Source organism: Homarus americanus, unplaced genomic scaffold, assembly GCF_018991925.1.
Source record: "Homarus americanus isolate GMGI-L3 unplaced genomic scaffold, GMGI_Hamer_2.0 scaffold49621, whole genome shotgun sequence".
Lineage (NCBI taxonomy): Eukaryota > Metazoa > Arthropoda > Malacostraca > Decapoda > Nephropidae > Homarus > Homarus americanus.
This window is the reverse complement of record NW_024716409.1, coordinates 5,234-14,171: the sequence shown is the minus strand read 5'-3', so window position 1 is coordinate 14,171 and position 8,938 is coordinate 5,234. Positions and strand designations below refer to the sequence as shown.

The 8,938-nt window shown below is 37.3% G+C and overlaps 1 long non-coding RNA gene across 2 annotated transcripts; it reads right to left on the bottom strand.

Annotated features, from left to right (window-relative positions):
• Window positions 1-510: 510 nt before the first annotated feature.
• Window positions 511-7,868, bottom strand: LOC121858136. Of its 2 annotated transcripts, XR_006087366.1 has the most exons (4): window positions 7,756-7,868; window positions 1,860-2,193; window positions 880-978; window positions 511-676 (listed from the first exon to the last, which is right to left on the bottom strand). It is a non-coding gene; the product is annotated as an uncharacterized LOC121858136 (long non-coding RNA). The 2 variants fall into 2 exon arrangements; XR_006087365.1 differs by lacking the exon at window positions 1,860-2,193 and having other exon boundaries at window positions 515-676; window positions 7,756-7,863.
• Between the last annotated feature and the right edge of the window lie 1,070 nt (window positions 7,869-8,938).

Below are 8,938 nucleotides of genomic sequence, written 5' to 3'. Positions count from 1 at the left end.
GGACTGGGAGGAGCTGTTTTGGTGCTACAGATGTTGACAAGAAAATGGTTTGATGGACTGAAAATATTTCGAAATATCTCAGTATAATGCAGCTGTTATTCAGTCAATTAGGATGAATATTATTTATACAATTCAACAGTTTTTGTATCGATTGGTACAAAATCCGCGAACAGCAATCATTGTTTTGATCGTGATTTTCTCCACCCGCATAATCGTCGTCATTTCAACCGAAAATCAGCATTACATTTTTATATTTTATTTTCTGAAGATATATTCATTTCGGGCACAGTTAAGGTGAAAATACATAGCGGTCTTAATATTTTTAATGGCTCTTTATAAATAAGGTATTGTATATTTTTTCTTTTGTTTCCATTTGGCGACCAACAAAGATTGATCATTTTCGTTATTACCAAAAATTTATCATCCTATAAATAAACTTTTTAAAAATGAATACTTTATGTTTTACATACTCCTGGTGCTATACAAGGGTATATACGGTACTTGAATTTTTAAACGGTGATCCCAGATCCTTAATAAAAACTAAAGCCACAAAGATATACACTGTACTGTACCTTACGTTATAGCAGAAAGTTTCCAATGTGGTGCAGCAAGAGACCCGCTAACCAAAACAAACCTTCGTCTTGTGGCCCATATCTTACATCTTTACGGCACCGTCCTGGAATGAATAACATTTTAACAACTAATAAATTAAATACGCTGGGCAGTAATATTATATAATATGTATACAGTACTGTACAGTATTATATTATACAGGAACTCATTAAATCTTCAAACATTTAAATACATTATTATGGTTAAATTAAGACATTTCCATAAAACTTATTAAAGAAAATAATGAAACACTTTAGAAAATCTTACCTCGACGAATGACAAGAGGAACTTCATTAACCACGATCAGCGAGGCAGCAATATGGTAGTTGTCTTAACACTACAGTAATAACCAATTGGAGCCGTCAACTGTAAACAAAGTAATGAATATAATGTATAAAGACAAAAACAATTGTATAAAAGCAAATAATGTAAATACTGTGGTAATGTATTGTTAACTCCCATGAAAAGACAAAACTTGGCTTCACTACAAGTTAACTCTGGTCAACAACTTTCTTAATACCACTTACTAGTCACTAATGGATAACACCTGGTAAATTCACAAATTATATCCCACTGCCATAAGGGTTTAATTATCTATAAACGCCGATATTGTGAAGCGTCTTGTGATTTTTCCTTTCCCAGAGAATTAATATACCATCGGACACATGATTTGGTTAGGTTAGGATCCCACCAAATACAGTGAGAAAAAAGTCAATTTATTGTCAAAAACTAAACTGCAACTTTACAGTAAAGTTCCCAAAATGTCTCAGAAGCTAATTTTTTACTACAAACTGAAATTTAGCCATAAATAAAAAGTACCACATTCTTATAACCAAATTTTTTTACTTCAATCAAATAAAAAAATCTTTCCCAAAATAAAAATGACCCAAAATCCCACCTTGGTTAATATATAGGACTAACCCGCCATAGTGCCGATGCTGCTGTATCATCTCACGTCCAGAAAATGTCTCAAATATCACAGTATAGTAAGTTTTTTTTCTTTTTAATATACAGGGGAAGTTAGGTTAGGTAGGTTTGTTTGGTTAGGTCTGTCCTTCATAACCACAAATGTTAAGTAGCGTTTATTTAAAAAACATCCATTTACTAACATTACCACAAACAGTGTCCACTATAATATAACAATGAAAATCTGACGTTTTTATAATAGTTCTCAATCCATTTTGCTCTTGGGTTAGTCCTATATAATTACCCCCACCTCAATTGGACGACACAAAGATAATAACTACCTTCAATTTTAACGATCCATGAGGCTGTAACGAGATGGTTGTCTCCTCCATCTTCAACAGTGACAAGCAATAAATTGTATAAAAATTAGAATAATGACTGTTATTGCAGATGGCTTCAGCTACAGTGCTGGCATGTGATGCCATTAAATCTTTCGACCCGTGACCTCGCCAGATGTAGAAGTGTTTACAGACAAGTCCTGGCTCTGCTGAGTGGACTGTCTTCGGCGGGTGGTGGTGCTGCCTGCCCTGCCATGAGACAGATCGTCCTCTCTCTTGAGGCTGTGAAGACCAGCCTTCTGCTGGCACTGATGAACATCAACACTCATAATCCTGTCTGAGAATTTGTTACGAGTTGGGGATTTAGAATATAGTTAAAAGTCTACCCAGATCCCAACAGGCAACATCAATAAAAAAACAAAGACAATCGAACTATAAAAGGGTAGACAAAGGATGTGAGTTTTTGTTGTGTATAATAAAGTACCATAAATCCCCTAACAAAATATTCCGCTTCCTATAAATTACCCTTAACCATACTTAACCTAAACATTAACAGTATATACATATTAATACAACATAAACAATTTTGAAGCAAGTGGACGTGGGGGAGGCAATACAAGATTACAAATACTTAAGTGAGGAGCTGAGATGGCTGACGAGTAAGGCTGAGTATTGTAGAAGACGGTAGGTAGTCACTGTGCCGTAGGTTTAGAGGATAGATGATCCTGTGGTCACTTCCCAGAGTGTAGTCCTCTCTCCTCGAATTGGAGCTCACAAAGAAGACTTGGAGGAAGTGACGCAACAACCAGGATATGGAGAAGGGAAACCCCGGAGTGTTAACTAAGACGAGTCATACTCGTGTCTCGTCCCTAGATGGCATTGCTCGTGGTGCTGGGTAGGTAGATCAGGACAATTGGTGGAGGGGTTCGTAACAACTGTCTTCGGCGGGTGGTGGTGGTGCCCGCCCTGCCATGAGACAGATTGCCCTCTCTCGTGAGGCTGTGAAGACCAGCCTTCTGCTGGCACTGATGAACATCAACACTCATAATCCTATCTGAGAATTTGTGCTGGGACAATTTACTCAGTACTGTTGTCTCTTGGAACACCATACTGATCTGCACTGACCCACACTTGTAAGTACAGCCTAAGTGATGACATACCCCTTGGTACTGAAATTTTGTTGACTAATTACATCTACTCGTTTGTGCCTAACCTGGAGTAATAAGACAATGGTGAATGAAGCATAACTAAGATTACTAGAGTTATGAACTTTGTGTTATGTCACTATGTTTAATAAATAGTAATTAAGATAAAATTGTGTGAGACTAACTCATTATGTATCAGATGGTTCACCATGTAATATTATGAACATCTCCTCTGTAGGTTTTGACCACATCAATAAATATTGAATGAGTCGAAAGGCGAGTTTCAATCATTCCCTTCGACTTGCCCGTCACCTGAACGACCTTAACCAAGGCGTTTACAGTTATGTAATATACACATATCAAATAGTGTATTGTGCATAATGAATATATTTCTGAATATCTTTAAGAGTTGTGAGGGATAAAAGCTTCACCCATTCTACTCTCACTGCACAGTAAGTCAGTGAAGAGTTGTTGATTGAAGGAAATTGTGAATATTTAAGTTTTAATGAACAATGGTTAAGTTAGGTTAGGTCAGGTCAGGTGATGTGAAGACATTCATAAGCTGGAACACAGGCTATATACAGTATTACCCCGCCTAACGCGGTTTCACTTAACGCGTTTTATCATATACGCGGTGCCTCGCCAGAGCTGAACTTTCACTTAACACAGATTTTTTCCACATATACGCGGTGAGTGTCCGGTTCGAGACGCTATTTTTAGATTTGCCCCACCTGCCACCCTGCCTGACTGCCTGTTTTAGCTCATAAAATTCATACAAATTACCCGGTCAGAATATAATTTACATTGCTGGAATTCTTATAATTTGGTGATCATTTTGAATATAAACATCATATATTTTGCATTAGACATACAAATTTTAGATAAAATTTTTCTCAGAGTAAATATGTTATCTTTTGTGCAAAATACATGACATTTATATTCAAAATATTCCTGGTCTTACAAGGAATCCAGCAATGTCAAATATATTATCCTAACTTTAGTTTGAGGTATTATTTATTACAAAAAAGTTAAGTATTCTGGTTTTCCCACACATCTCCTTGGGACGGTTGGTGGGGGGTGGGGGGGAGGGAGGGACCGACCGACCATCTGTTACCCTGTGAAGAATATTTTTTTTTTTTTTATTAACTGAAGATATTTGTTTTAGCTCATAAAATTCATACAAATTACCCGGTCAGAATATAATTTACATTGCTGGAATTCTTATAATTTGATGATCATTTTGAATATAAACATCATATATTTTGCATTAGACATACAAATTTTAGATAAAATGTTTTCTGAGTAAATATGTTATCTTTTATGCAAAATATATGACATTTATATTCAAAATATTCCTGGTCTTACAAGGAATCCAGCAATGTCAATTATATTATCCTAACTTTAATCTGAGGTATTATTTAATACAAAATGTTAAAATGTATTTTTTTCAACCCACATCTCTTGAAGGGAGGATTGGTGGGGGGTGGGGGGGAGGGTTGGGACTGACCGCACGGTTGGAAGAGGGGGGAGGCAAGGTGGGGTACTTTGATTGACAGATAGTGTCGTGAAGATTATTTTTTTTTTATTAACTGAAGATATCTGTTTTAGCTCATAAAATTCATACAAATTACCCCGTCAGAATATAATTTACATTGCTGGAATTCTTATAATTTGGTGATCATTTTGAATATAATCATCATATATTTTGCATTAGACATACAAATTTTAGATAAAATTTTTTCTCTGGGTAACTATGTTATCTTTTGTGCAAAATATATGACATTTATATTCAAAATATTCCTGGTCTTACAAGGAATCCAGCAATGTCAATTGTATTATCCTAACTTTAGTTTGAGGTATTATTTATTAAAATTTAGTGGTTTTCCCCAAAAAATTTCTCAGAGAGGGAAGAGCCGGCAGTGTAGTGTGAGAGGGGGAGGGAGTTGAGTCCATTATTTGAATGGACATTAACTTGGCGACTGTATTTCTCTATTTCTCTTAAGTATTAATTGTGTGCATGTACCATCATAAAATTAAGATGTTATTTTTACTACAACATAGTTATGTGTCTTCAAAAAGTGGAGTTTGGGGGTCGGGCCGGTTTCTATTGGAATTAATCCCATATGTTCTGTTGTTCACTTAACGCGGATTTCACTTAACACGGGACCCTCTGGGTTCTATTGACCGTGTTAAGTGGGGTACAACTGTATATGTTTTATGGGTAATAGTCCACCCGGGCACAGGTCATGACCCACAACAGGGCCTAGGGGAGGGAAGAGTAAAAATAAATTTTAAAAATATAAAATAACAAGGTTATATTAATGTACACCGCCAGAGAAGCATCTTGTTTAAAGTGAGACAGATTGTATGGAAACACAGAAGAAGGCAGAGCATTCAACAGTGTGAGGAAAGAAGGATGTACTATAATGGGTTATTATAGTGTGACCCACATCCACACTGTGGGCAAGACACCAGCCCACTGTACACAGGATGATACTTGTTAACAGAGGATTTACTGTATAATTGAATCAATGCCGAGAGAAAGAAACCTAACCTAACCAAACCTAGCCGGGTTACTACACCCAGTATTGATTCATCTTGTTTTGGTAATGAATATTGACGCCGGTCCTGGATTATGTCAACAATTGTATATAATTGTTCTTCCTCTATGAATTTCTTTGTTATCATCTAACAACACAGCCATGTTGTAACACAGTACCATAAATCATTATAATTTGACCATAATTATAGTAATAAAAGTAACTTATGATGTACAAGGAGAGATTTATCCTCTTCCATAAAAACTCGTCCAGTCATAGTTGCCGCCATAATCTTGTAAACATTACTCTCGATGGCGACTGGCTGCCGTAATGGTGTAGATGAAATGTGATTTGCTGGATTTTCAGTGTTTGAATCTTTGCTCGTAACTGAAGAAAAAACGGAGCAGATTACCAGATCCGGGGTTCAAGCCGATGTTCTGAATATGGGTAATAATCCACTGGAAGAAATCTAGGCACAAGGAATCCCGATTCGCACACCCGAGTCGAGCTCAAATCCCAGGCTCAAACTACCGTCCTGAATTTGGGTCTATTGACAGGTAGACAACTATAGACAGAGAGACAACTAGATGGAGAAATAAAATGTACTATAAGAAATATTTCTCATAGTGTGTTGTGTTACACCGGGTGGAGGGGTCAGAGGCAGCCGTTCACTACCTCCAACTAAGGCTGTCTCAAGTTTGTAAGTCATATTAACTATACTGTACAATATGATATTTTCATCAATGAGTTCTGATATAATAATTATTTTTAGGGTAATTGCTTCGTTTGGTAGATAATTAGGTGACTAGGCGAGAACTACTTTGTCTGGCGCACATCACTTGTCTTTCTCGGTGGTGATGCGGCGGTACACAGCCAATCATCTCCACTCAACGCCAGTCACCAGTGTAGGTTTATGAGCCACACAGATCAGGCGGCTGCTCTCAGGTCCACAAAAAACGTCAAATTACACCATATAATAGGAAGTTCTTTCTGTTTAATATGCAGGGGGTTCCGGAAGGTTAGGTTAGGTTAGATCAAATTTGTTTGGTTAGGATGGCAAGGTCTTCTAACAATGCTTCTGCCACTTGCTTTTGTTATCAAATATGGTTAGGTTAGGTTAGGTTTGGTTTGGTTTGGTTAAGTTAGGTTTGTATGGTTAGGATGGCAAGGTCTTCTAACAATGTTTCTGCCACTTGCTTTTCTTATCAAATATGGTTAGGTTAGGTTAGGCTACGTCACGTTTAATTTAGAAATAACCAAGTTTTAACACATTTTACATAACTGGGACAGTGTTCACTACAAAACAGTGAAATTAAAACGTTTTTAAATTTGTTTAATATTGAGCGGGTGTTAAGTGTTGCAGTAGTGGGTGTTGCTTCTGGTAACATGTGTTGGTGGTGACTCAGTGACTCTCAGCGGGTGTTAAGTGTTGCAGTAGTGGGTGTTGCTTCTGGTAACATGTGTTGGTGGTGACTCTGCTGGTGTTAGTGGGTGTTGCTTCTGGTAACATGTGTTGGTGGTGACTCAGCTGGTGTTAGTGGGTGTTGCTTCTGGTAACATGTGTTGGTGGTGACTCAGCTGGTGTTGCTTCTGGTAACATGTGTTGGTGGTGACTCAGCTGGTGTTGCTTCTGGTAACATGTGTTGGTGGTGACTCAGCTGGTGTTGCTTCTGGTACATGCTGGTGGTGACTCAGCTGGTGTTGCTTCTGGTAACATGTGTGGTGGTGACTCAGCTGGTGTTGCTTCTGGTAACATGTGTTGGTGGTGACTCAGCTGGTGTTGCTTCTGGTAACATGTGTTGGTGGTGACTCAGCTGGTGTTGCTTCTGGTAACATGTGTTGGTGGTGTTGCTTCTGGTAACATGTGTTGGTGGTGACTCAGCTGGTGTTAAGTGTTGCAGTAGTGGGTGTTGCTTCTGGTAACATGTGTTGGTGGTGACTCAGCTGGTGTTGCTTCTGGTAACATGTGTTGGTGGTGTTGCTTCTGGTAACATGTGTTGGTGGTGACTCTCCATCAAGTAAGGCCGCTGGCTGACTGAGTCTGTTTTAACAACAACAGTAGTGACACTGTCCCTACACTCTCCATGTGCACCAACAACTGGTGGTAGTGACACACATTACCCACCAACAGACAGTACTGTACTAGACAGGTAACACGTCTCACTAAAGTACCACGGTTCACCTTGGCTATATATAAGTTAATAAACAACTCACAGTGACCTAGTGAAGTATTAAATCATCCAAGTTTGGATTTTAATTAACACATTTTGGTCGACTTAATGTTTACAACTGAGGCGATGAACACTGTTAATAACTTACCACGAACAACTCAACTTTACCTAATATAAACTAACATCACATAGTTTAAACAATTATTATTTACTGAAAAACAAACTTTACTCTACTACTGATACACTTTTAAATAATTGTATTACATCTACTTATTATTGTATTATAAACTGAACACTAAGTAATATTAAGCCATCATCAGGTAGTTATAGTAACACTAATTAATAATAAACTGTCATCAGGTAGTTATAGTAACACTAATTAATAATAAACTGTCATCAGGTAGTTATGTTAGGTAAATATTAGTTAGTTGAGGTTAATCAATAAATAAACTAGTTCGTGGTAATATTATAACACTGATCAGCTCCCCTCCCCCCAGTACCAAGGAAAGTACTTTATATACTTTCTTTGGCCGATAATTTTACATATATATTCATTAGTCTCTGTTACGGTACACCTCGGCTATGAAAATTAGTGCTATGAGTTTACATTAATTTGCAAAGGTTAACTTTTATAAATGAATCAGTGTTTGAGCTGTACTGCCAAGAGGATAAAAGTAAATATTCTTTTATTATTTCATAACTTGATCTGTGTATTATTTTATTGTTTTATGCTCTTATATTGGGTGAAAAAAGTGTTTGTATTACACAGTTATTTATTTTTTTACTTTCTTCTACATAAGACATATATATAGGGTCTGCCCGTTTCGTCACCACTGCTCTACCCGTTTCGTCACCGCGTTCATTCCCATCATTATATTGTCGCGTACTGTATGTGGCCAGTTGTCAATTCTCTTTAGTTGTATGGGCACACAAACGTACGTACATGTAGATGTCTCCACTCAGGAATGAGGTAGGACAGAAACTCACAATAAGCTTTCTGTATATATATTGTTGTACAGCGCAGTGCTTAGGAGTGACTAGGTGAGGAGCTGTGAGAGATGTTGCTGGTCCAGTAGCTGAGTGTAGAATGGTCTCCCTGATGATGATGAAGTAACAATGGAATAATATAATGATTGTTAAATGTTGTAACCTAGAATTGAAGATGTAATTTGTTACTTATAAAAGTACGACCTGAGGGTCCAGTGTTATCTGACTGTATGTAGTAA